Here is a 12,434-nt window from a genome sequence, read left to right as displayed (position 1 = left end):
TCTTCAAATCTAAATTAATGTGAAACCAGTGGTAGTTTTGCTTATGAGTGTTGGTACTTAATCTGTTCTACATGGCAAGTCATTTAATCTGTAATATCACTTTATGGATTTTGTCTTTTTCTATTACCCTATTTAAATTACCCTATTAACATAAGCGTGTAACTAAAGATACTCTAAGGATGTAAACAAAATAAACCCTGAGAAAAATGTGTGCTGTCATTATGAACCAAAGAGTCTGCCTCCTGAAGCGGTTATTTACAATAATACACAGAATGAGTGTGGTGTCATGAACAAGGAAATAATACCACAGTTAGTTTATTGCAAGGAAAATAGGTAGCAGTCCATGTGTAGGGAGTGAGTCTCAAGACCTTCTGATGCTATTTCCTGCCCAACAGAGCCTTATAGGCCCAGAGGTTAGAGCCTTGAAACTGCTCTGGGGCCAGGCGACAAGTAGGTCTAAAGGAGAGATGGAGAATCTACACATTTTTTTTTTCTTGACTTAATTCTGATGCATGATCTACTGACAAAATTTGGAGAAATCAGCGTACCAAAGCAGAGTCGGCCATCTTTTTCTGAACAAGTCCAGGTAGTTGATATTTTAGACTTTGGGGGCCAAATGATCTCTCTTGAAACTACTCAACTCCAGCAGGAAAGCAGGCCTACACAATATGTGAACAAAGAGCTGTGCCTGTGTTCCAGTGAAACTTTATGAATACTGAAATTTAAATCTCATCTTTCACATATCATGAAATATTCTCTGTTTGATTTTTCAGCTGTTTAAAAATGTAAAATCCATTCTCAGCTCTCAGGCTGAACGAAAATAAGTGGGAGGCAGGATTTGTCCTACAGTCTTGATTTGCTGACCCCTATATGAAAGTTCCAATGGTATCAATATTTCCTTCATGAGTAATGATTATAATTTAGTTTATATTGCTTCAGACCTACTGGAAGAACTCAGCATTGATTATTACTTTTCTTTCCTTTTTTGAGTTAATATTGTTTAAATAGCTCAAAATCCTATGTAACTTGAAAGCTGAGGGTAGAAAAGATTGAAATCGATCTGTTTACATAAACAGCGTGGCATATCAAGGCATTATCCGAATTCTTTGCGTTAAAAGTAAGTGGTGTTTTGTACCTACGTTAATCAGTTTGAGACACATCAGTGACAAAATTAAAGAGTTCTGTCCAGTTCTCCATTTTACTTGTGTAGTTGTAGTTACTTCATGATGAATAGTGGTCCATTTAATGTAATGTGATTTTAAATGGTGTTGGTTTAATTTGAGTGGCTTTTTATTTAAAGCAAACCAACATTTTCTACTTCATTGCCTAACAGGGTAAGTTAGGAATGAGGATAATGCATGAATATGAAAATATGGATAATCTAAAGATGATGATTCAAGATACTTCTCCCATATATTTTCTCTTAATAAAGTACAAATAGGGTCCTTAATTGTTCTGTTAAACTACAGTGTAGGGCTTTTGCTGCCTCCCTCTTTATGCCACCATAGGTAAATAGAGGTTATAATGTATTTCACTTCGAAGGAAGGGGCTCAAACCACCAAATGCAATCTAACTGCAGTTAAATGGTCTAGATAAATAACAAATACAGACAAGAAAGGGGCTTATAATTATTGGCTTTCCCCAACTGGACTATTTGGTTTTTTTGTTAACAGAATTCATATGACTGAAACCAAAAATTCACTCAACAAGCACTTTTTGAAAGCCTACTGTGATTCAGACAGGCTGTAACACTAAATAAACCAAATAAGCCCTGCCCTCACAGACCTTCCAATCTAGTGAAAAAAGCCAGCAATTACATATCTAGTTTGTCATATGGTGATAATAAGATAACAGGGAGAAGGGACTATGATATGGCCATAACTACTGCTTTCTATTGGATGGTCAAGAAATAGACTGTGGAGGTGGTATTTGAACACAAAGAACTAAATGAATGAGAAAGCAAGCCATCTGAGATATCTGGTAGAAGAACATTCTCAGGGAATGGCAAGCACAAAGGCCCAGAAACGGGACTGTGCTAGGAATGTTCCAGAACAGCAGGGAGGCCAATGTGAATGGAGAAGGGGGGGGAGAATACTCCATTTTTCTCTGCTTTGTTCACGGCTGGATCTTCTGCATATGAGACTGTCTAGCACATAGCAGAAATAATATTTGCAAAATGAATGAACTAATGAATAAATGTATAAGAACAGAGAAAAAGATGGGCCCCTGGGTGGCTCAGTCAGATAAGCGTCTGCCATCTGCCTTTGGCTCAGGTCATGATCTCAGGGTCCTGAGATCGAGCCTCACCCCACATCAGGCTCCCTGCTCAACCAGAGGCTGGCTTCTCTCTCTCCCTCTGCCTGCTGCTCCCCCACTTGTATGCTATCTGTCAAATAAATAAATAAAATCTTAAAAAAAAAAAAAAGAACAGAGAGAAAGAAAGGGGCATAGTCACATAGGGCCTCATAAGTCACCGTAACAACTTTGGATTTTACTAAAGTAAGAATAGCAGCCATTGAAGGGCTCCAAGCTGAGAAGTATCATGATCTTTTTTGGCTCTTTAAAGGATCACTAGATTTACAGTAGTTTCGACTGCAGGGAGGAAGGCCTGAGCAGGAAGAATGGGAAGAAGGTTATTTCGATGATAAACAGCATCTGACAGTAGAATTGGCAGATTCTTTAATTTAACAATTATTTAAGATCTGCATTACAGGGATGTATAAAACTGGAGGGATGTTATATATTGAGTATGGTGGCAAACTAAGCTATATGGTAATGAACTAGGGCTAGCTGTGTATTCCCCTTTCCATGGGAGTCAGAGTACAGCTGATGATCTGAGCTCCACTGTTGTAAACTTAGATTCTTTTAATCAGTTCACACATGGTAAGCTGGCTCTTGAAATGAACTCATGTCAACTAAATTCCCATGGAGAAGACTGTAGACATATGCTGCAGAACAATACAGGTTATTAGCATCAACAGAACCTGATGAAGGGGTAGGCCAACCAGATGGTTTCCAAGGTGCCAATTTATAAAGTCTACGAAAGCATTACTAAAATAATTATATTGCGACTGAAAGAACTGTTTTTATCTAGAGTCTTCTCAGAGAGACTAATCTCAAAACATAGCCACCCAGTGAACTCATGTTCACATAGCCACCCATGTCCTCAGGATTCATGGTCTTGTGTAATCATCCTCTCTCTTTATATCTGGGCTGGGCCTGTGACTTGCTTCTTACCAAGGGAATGAGGAGGAAGTGACCCTGAATGACTTCAGGGGCCAGGTCAGAAGAAGACATCTACTTGCCATCTTCTTCTCTTGAAACATCCGTTCTGGGGAAGCCATCAGCTGTGTAAAAAGTCCATCTACCCTGCTTAGAAACCACATGGAGGGGCTTTACAGACACTCCTTCAAGGCAGGAGACCTGTGTTGGACCCTCTAGACCAGACTAGCTACCACTAGTGGCTCTACTCAAGAATCACCCTACCAAATCCTGCCTAAATTCCTGACCCACAAGAATCATGGAAAAATAAAGTGGCTGTTGTTTTAAGCCACTAAGTTTTGAAGTCATTTGTTATATAGTACTAGTTTACCAGAATAATAGTGTATGTGATTGATACAAATAACTTAATAAACCACTGGAGTAGAAGCAATATCCCTATGAGGCATAATCAAATGATCACTGAGGATTATTAAGCCAAATTACAAAGAAAATGGCTAGGTGCAGTTACATACAGTTGCGGTATGCATGCTTGGAACAAACTATTTTAGTTGCTGAGAGCAGAAGAGAGGAGACACGACCACCAGTGGTCTTTGTCCATCGTTCTCACACACCACAAGGCACCCACGTATGTAGATCTAACCTGGGACATTGGCCACTGTTTCTGTGGTCAGGAGACCCATTCAGAAGAAAAACAAATCATATATCAGAATGTTGCTCTTTGAACAATGGATTGGCACATACAGAGCAGATATCTTAATTGGAATAATTCTTCTATTTTGTTATTTGAGATACAAACTAGATGTTTGAGATGGAGACTAGATGTTTGAAATTCCTCAAAGGACAAAATTCCAACTTCTTTTTAACAAAGGCTTATATTATGTTTTCCTGATTGGTTTAGGACAGAAAATACTAAGCCATGGTTATTATTGCCATGTTTCTAAAAGCTTCATGTACTTCAATTCTTAATGCAGGAAAAATAACACCATACAATGTGATTTGACCACCATCCTCTAAGATTTCAAGGAGCAGGCATATTCTATGACTTTCTAAGTCTCCTTCAAGACACCCCTCAGCAAAACTAGCTAAGCTTAGCTTTCTTCTCACTTATGGCATTCAGTATGTAGATAGCTTATTAGTGTGTAGTATCCTTTGGTTTGGAAAATACTGTTTCAGAAGACTTATAACTAAAGAACTTCATTTAGTCTTTGATATAATTCATGAGAACAGTAATACTTAACGATAACCAGCTTTTAAGGAATGTTCATTTGCAGCAAGTACTATACTAAATAAGTCTTGTAAATGTCACATAAACACAGTGAGGTAGATAATATTGTAATTTATATTTTATGTGTTAGAAAGCTAAGATTCGGGAAGTTTTAATTATTCACTCAGGTAAAAGTGCCTGATTCCTAAGTTTGTGTTCTTAAAACACTACATTATACATGGTTATAAGGCTAGGCCTGCCTGAAAGAGTTTATAAACTTTGGCTCCTAAAAGGATAATTTTTTTTTCTTTTTTCTTTTTTTTTTTTTTAGTTTAGAACTTCATCTCAATCTTCAAAATATAAAAGAACAATCTGTATGATTTGTTCATCATCAACACTGGAAAACTATGGAAATATTAACTTGGCATTGGATTGCCATCATATAATACCACACGTAATTGAAAAAGTATTGCTCTCGATCAAAGCCACAGAAGGGTTCACCCTCAGAAAAGCATTTAACTTAACAACTATACTCTTGAAATAAGTATGAGAAAAAGTAAAGTCTTGAAAGACAACCAAACCCACTTCACATGTGATTCTGGCAGGCTTCTCTTCATTTGTTTGGCCTTTAGGATTTTCACATATTGATGATATGCCCACAGAAAAAGGAAAAATAGCCATGACTGAAAATATGGATCTTATTTAAACACACAAAAATTCTAATTGCAACACCCAGTATTCTGGGTGTTTTGTTTTTATTTATCTTTTTTCTTTTTGTGGCCAAAAAGCATAAATTTGTTTAATGTGAAAACTGGTAAGTTGGGCGTTCCCATTGAAAGGGTGTTGAGCTAGCCTCTTTGCCTTCCAACTAAAATATCTGTGAAGTTAGAAAAGCTCACAGCAATGCCGAAAATCAACACAAATGATTTAAGCTCAGCATCTAGAAGGACTTTCTATCAGGCTGATGAAACCAGAAGGAGAAAAACCAGAGTAGGACCAACTGATGTTTTGCCCTATGAGACAGAGCATCCCTTCCTGCTTAAAAGAATGGAGTAAATATTTCATCCCTGTTCTGCTTTCCCCAACTGGACATGGGGAAATAAGGAAAATGAGCAACTTTCTTCTGCATGACTCTGCATTTCTGGGTTTCCAAACGGATACTCCTCAAGCATCTTTACCATCATATTGAAACTATAACACAGTAGAATGGAAAGCAGGTGTTCAGCATAGTGGAGAGTTGCAGCTAGACTGGCAGTGGTGCCTTTTACCCCTAGTTTCAAAGAACAAAGGGCCATGAGGAAGAGCCTGGAAGCACTGTGCTTTGGACTGAATGGTGTTCCCCAGAATTCCTATGTTGAAGCCCTAGCCTCCACTATAACTGTATTTGGAGATAGGGTTTTTATGAAGTAATTAAGGTCTTCTGAGGTCCTAAGAGTGGAGCTGTGATCTAATAGGATTAGTGTCTTTACAAGAAGAAATACCAGAGAGCTCAGTCTTCCTTGCTTGCTCTTGTGCTATCTCTCTCTCTCTCCACCATGTGAGGACACACTGAGAAGGTAGCTGTTTACAGGCCAAGAACAGAGCTTTCACCAGAAATTCAATCAGTGGGCACCTTGTTCTTGAACTTGTAGCCTCCAGAACTATAAGAAACTTTTTTTTTGTTGTTTAAGGCACCCAGCTTTTAATATTCTGTTATGGCAGCTGAAGCAGACTAGACACATTATTGTACAAGAGGCTGCCTTTGTCATGTGTCTGTCACTTTAGCCCTACAGAGAACTAGTGATGGCAGGAACTGACTTCAGCTTAGTGCTGTAAGTGAATCTCCTTTATGTTAAGAATTATAAAAACTTGGGGCGCCTGGGTGGCTGAGTCATTAGGCATCTGCCTTAGGCTCAGGGCGTGGTCCTGGAGTCCTGGGATTGAACCCCGCATCAGGCTCTTCTGCTATGAGCCTGCTTCTTCCTCTCCCACTCCCCCTGCTTGTGCTCCCTCTCTTGCTAGCTGTCTCTCTCTCTCTGTCAAATTAATAAAATCTTAAAAAAAAAAAAAGAATTATAAAAACTTAATGAATAACATTAAAGAGTACCATAACAAATAGGGAGTACAGCCATGTTCATGAATACAAAGTGCAATATTGTCAGGATATCAATGACCAAAGGCCATTATCAAAGGCCAAATAAATGAAGAGAAGCCTGCCAGAATCACATGCGAAGTGGGTTTGGTTGTTTTTCAAGACTTTACTTTTTCTCATTCTCAAGGCATTCCAAAATGGGGCAATAAGATTTTCTATAGTTCAACAAGCTTTTTTTGAAAACTTACATTGCATAGCAATAGACCAAGATACTCACAAAGAACACTTGGGAGGGAAAAAAAAAAAAAAAAACCTCAGGGGAACTTGCTCTTATGATACTAAGACTTGGTACAGAACTTGTAAGTAAGACCAAGGTATTTGGTGCAAAGATAGGCAAATAGACCTGAGTAGGAAGACCAGAACCAACGTAACATGTATATGGAAGTTTGTTATATAATACTTGACGTTTCAGCTCAGTAGGGGGAAGAAAAATAGAGATCGACTCTATGGAAGAAAAAAAATAAAATTTGAACCCCATCTCACACCATACATAAAAATCAATTCCAGATGGAGTAACGATTTATATGTAAAAGGCAAAATTTCAAAATCTTTAGAGTGAATACAGGAGAGTACCTTTATGACATCAAGATGAATAAACAATAAAACAAATAAAATGTAGGCCTGAGTAGCTATGTTAATATCAGACAAAATAAAAATCAGGACATAAAAAAACAATATATACTGGGAAAAGGAAAAGCATATCAAAAGATGTAAGTTCATGGACACAGGCACCTAAGAATATACACTCAAAAAATGTAAAGACACAACTGAGAAAAATACAGTGAAAAACAGATACATAAACAATTGGAATTCAAGTTTTCAACATATCCCTCTCAGAATCAAATAAGTTAAGCATAGAAAAAATAGAAAAAATTCAAAATATCAAAACTAACATATGGATCTATATGGAATTTGACCCCCCACAACAAGAGAACACATATTTTCTTGGAATAAAGAAAATTAATTGCATAGAGTTCCACAATGAGAATCTCAACAAATGTTTTAAAATTTTATATCATACCTATTATATCATCTATTAGGAAAAAATGGAAAATCAGTAACAATATGCTTAGAAGCTGTAATTGTATAGAAATTGAATAACTTATTACTAAATAACCCCTCTACCAAAGGAGAAAAAAAATAAGGGAAATCTAAAAACACTAAGAGAAGAAAAACTGCAAACATTTCATAAAAAATTTTAGGCATTGCTAACGTGACATTCAGTAGGAAATTTATAGTTTTAAATGCATACAACAGAAAGCAAAAAAATATTGGAAAAAACGAGCAATGAAGGAAGATGGGAAAAGAGCAATAGAACAAGTCCAAAGAGACCAAAAAAAAAAAAAAAAGGAAGGTAATAACAAAGATAAATAAAATAATTGAAGAACTAAAACACATGGAAACAATAGAGAAGATTAATAAAATCGAAAGCTAGAATTTTGAAAACCTTAATGAGACAGAATGCTGACAAAGATAATAAAATATCCCTTTCATTTATGAACCTAGATCCAAAGTTAATTAGAGATGATAAGTAGATAGAATAGAATCTTCTAACTAATGTAATCAACAATGTTTTAAAAAAATAAAGTATGAATAAAATTGGTCCCAGTAATTCAAGAAATATCAGGAAATCTAGCCACAAAATACACCATATTAAGGAATTAAAGAAGGAAAAATGAGGGACGCCTGGGTGGCTCAGTCGTGAGCGTCTGCCTTCGGCTCAGGGCGTGATCCCAGGGTCCTGGGACCGAGCCCCACATCAGGCTCCTCTGCTGGGAGCCTGCTTCTTCCTCTCCCACTCCCCCTGCTTGTGTTCCCTCTCTCGCTGACTGTCTCTCTGTCAAATAAATAAATAAAATCTTTAAAAAAAAATAAAATAAAGAAGGAAAAGTGTATGATTATCTCAAAACATGCTGAAAAAATAATGGTAAAAGTTACCATCAATTTTTTATTAAAACACTCAAAAAACTAGAAATAAAAATTTCCTAAATTTGTAAAGAGCTATAGATCTAAAAGAACTGCAACAAACATGCCAAAATGGAAAACCGTAGACATATTCCAATTAAAATTGTAATCCAAAAAAGAATGCTACTATCACTACTACCAAACATAAGACTTAAAGTCTTGGCCAGTGTGATATGCTAGCAAAAGAAATAAGAGGTATAAGCATTTCTTTCCAGATATGATTATCTCCATTGAAAACACAAAAGAATCAATAAACATTAAAATTAATATCAGAGTAGAGCCAGGTTGGCATATATAAAGTCATTCCTCTGTATCAACAATGACCAAATAGATAATAAGGTATTGATTATAGAACTATAAGGAAAAATAAGATACCACTCAAAGCAGCAATTAAAAATATAAAATATCTATCAGGATGAAACAGGGGAGTATACACCATTTTTAGTTTTTAAAATGGAGGAAATTAAAAGCTGTGAGTTCGTTTCAAAAGTGATAGAAGAGCTAAAAAGCAAGACAGGACTGTAAGCCAACCCAGAGATCAGCAACAGAAAGAACCCATTCCCCCTGCTAAGTAGGAAAAAGTGTTAACGGCTGGAGCCCAGGGTCCAGGCTTACCAGGGAGTAGCTGGAACCATGGTGGACCTGCCAACAGGAACTGCAGGTGTGAAGGAGACTGAGAGAGGAATCACTGTGGCTTTTCTCTTCTTCCTGCGCTCTAATCTCCCACCACTGTTTCCAATCAACCCAATCAAGCATGAAGCAGCTGACTTGGAAAGTGTGGAAAGCTCAGCTTATCTACCTAGGATTGCAGCTCCTATCAGGTGCAGCCACTTCCACAACTCTTGCCTCCAGGTCTACTGAGAGCTTCCCCTGATGGGTCCATCAGGCCTAGGGGAAGCCTATACTTAGGCTTCTAGCTGTTGCTCATACCTTGGCTCTTCACAACTTTTGTTTCCCTTACCCTGCCTATGAGCATAAATAGTCCCTTCATTGAACTTTTCAATTAAATCCTCTGAGGCGCCATTTGCTTCCTGACTTCTAAATGCCAAGTAGGAAATGTAAACTAACACATGCAACAGGACAAAAAACAAAAACAAAACCAGAAATTCACTGGACTGTGTTCACAAACTCTGTTTTCTTCTGGAGTCATCTTCCATTGTCAGAAAAGCAAAATTTCAAACTGTAGATTAACAAGAGTCTGTCCTAAAATTTGAAATAAGACATACTTCAGGAGATTAAAAACTCAACCCTCTCTTCAAAACTTCTTCCTCCAGTCAGAAAAGTACTTCAACACCAGTTTGACACTTGTGTTCCCCTAAGGAAAGGTCGAACAGCTCTAAAAGCAACCAAAAACTGAAATTTTAAAAAGTCCTTTGTAGAACATATTGTACCTAGTTTCTAATCACTGGTTCCCAATAACTGTCAGACAGGAATCCTGTTTAATTTCTTTCGCTATTTTCTTCTTTTTTATATTCTTGATTTTGAACTTTAAAAATGAATAATTTAAAGAGAACTGAGATTGTCATCTATAAATTTTATCATCCCTTCTTTGGATAACTGTGGTATTATGGTTTAAAGGCATTCATAATAGATATCCTCATTCATTATAGATATTTTCACTGTCTGAACACATTCCTTGGAAGAGTAAAAAGAGTTACGTGTCAGTTTCTTAGAAAAAGAGATTGTGAATTAAATTATTTTTATATGCAGGAAAATAATCCAAATCTACCAATACTAATGGTATATGTCACTTTTAGGATTAGAGTTTTACTCCTATTCTTCAAATACCTCTGCCTTTACTCTCCAGACCCTGCTGCCAATCTAATCAGACCTCTTTTCCAAAAAATTTTTCCCTCCCTAAGTCAATGGCTAATAAATAAAGTGCTGTTATATTATCAATTTATAAAAAATGAAATGAATTTCAGAAAGATTAGTGATACATGTTCAGGCTACTTTGGGTAGAAATGTCACTATTTCTCCTCTTGGTGAGATTTCAAGCCATTTGGGTCATGAAAAGGGACAGGAAAGCTCTCTGGATCCCTGAGGAGTCTCTACATTTCCCTGAGAGAGTACTCTTGAGGGCTTTTTACAGTGAAAAGAGAAAGTTGGTGATTAATTTAAAAACCCTCTAATGCAACAACCTACATTGCATGTTTTAAATATATTTAAACTCAGAGTCCCCTCTGCATCACAAGCTATATTTTCACTGCAGTTTGCTTTGTAGGAGAGTAGTTACTGGAAAAAGCTGGAAACTAAAAAAAAAAAAAAAAAAAAAAAAAAAAAAAAAAAAAAATCTATGAAGGAATAATTCAACCTTGCAAGCTACTCTTCATCATTAGGATGAATAACTTCATCCAGGGTTGTGTCTTATGATGTTTCATTGTTTTTCCCCTAAGAAGGAAAATAAGAGCTCTATTTTGAGTTCAGGGATTCTAAGCAACTCCTTCAACTTTCTGTGCTAGTTATAGGGTAGAAGAAGAGTTTCGGGTTATTTCCCATTTTGCTAGAAATTTGTTCATTTTCTTGTGTTTAAGATATCCTATTAAATGCTCAGAAAAGACAGAGAAGCAAATGCTTGAAGCAAGGTGTGTCCACGAATGGTGTTGGATCTGTTGATGTTTTTAAGGAACGCTGTGGCCTCCTTGTAGGAAATCACACCCACAGTAGAGCCTTACAGATTTGGCCCCATCTGTATAAGCAACCTGACACTTTTTAATTAATTCTATAATTTCTGGCAAGTACTCATATACTGTAGAAAATTATTTTACACAATTGAATTTTAAATGTGTCTTTAAGAATATTTGTTTCATGACGCTGCTTCCTAGTGTTTCTCAACAGAAAATTCAGCAAGGATAATTTTTTATTCTCCATAATAAAGCAAATGTTTAAATAAGTAAAGTTCAATATCATATGTTTATGTGGCTAATAATCAATTAACACATAAGGATGACAGAAATATTCCCATGTGCTTCCCTCATTCCCAAGGTCATTGTGAGAAGCTCAGGGGAAAAGCTGAGTTTGTTAAAGACCTTAATAATTTCTAGAGGGTAGTAATTTTCATCATTATCATGTGTCTTTTAGAGATATGAGTGGGAATTAAACCAGTAAATATTGACTTCTATTCTAGAAGATTGCCACTGAAAAAGCAGGAGACTAAGGAGGGAAGATCTCAAAGAATAAACACAGTCATAAGAACATATTATTTAAATTTTCTGGAGAAACAAAATTTGGGTTTGAATTAGGCATTGAATAGGGTTTTTCCACCATGGCACTGATGACATCTGGGGCTGGGTAATTTTTTCACTATGGGAGTGTGCTGTGTGTCTTGCAGCATGTTCAACAGCAAACCTGGCCTCTACTCAATAGAAGACAGTAGTACCCCTCTTACCAGTTGTGACAACTAAAAGTATCTCCAGGCATTGCTAAATATCCCCTAGGGGGAAAATTGTCCCCAGTTGAGAACCACTAGCTTGGAAAAAGGAATATTTCCTTAGAGACAGGAATAGGTGAGTTTGAGAAATTGACCATGCAAGAAAGGTAAGTGATGCAGTAGGGTTTAAAATTTGCAGATGGTTAAGCGTCTGCCTTCGGCTCAGGGCATGATCCCGGCGTTGTGGGATCGAGCCCCACATCAGGCTCATCCGCTAGGAGCCTGCTTCTTCCTCTCCCACTCTCCCTGCTTGTGTTCCCTCTCTCACTGGCTGTCTCTATCTCTGTCTAATAAATAAATAAAATCTTAAAAAAAAAACTTGCAGATGGGATCAAAGGCACCTAGGTAGAAGTTCATACTGGAGAGAAAAAAAAAAGAAACGGTGGTATAAGGGAAAGAATGGGAGGTTAGATAACGAGGTATTAGGAAGGAGAGGAGGCAAGAATGAAGCTCTTTATTTGAGAAAAATAGAGGGAACACAG

This window comes from Ailuropoda melanoleuca, chromosome 6, assembly GCF_002007445.2.
Source record: "Ailuropoda melanoleuca isolate Jingjing chromosome 6, ASM200744v2, whole genome shotgun sequence".
Classification (NCBI taxonomy): domain Eukaryota; kingdom Metazoa; phylum Chordata; class Mammalia; order Carnivora; family Ursidae; genus Ailuropoda; species Ailuropoda melanoleuca.
The sequence above is the reverse complement of the archived record's forward strand: the minus strand, read 5'-3'. Positions refer to the sequence as shown.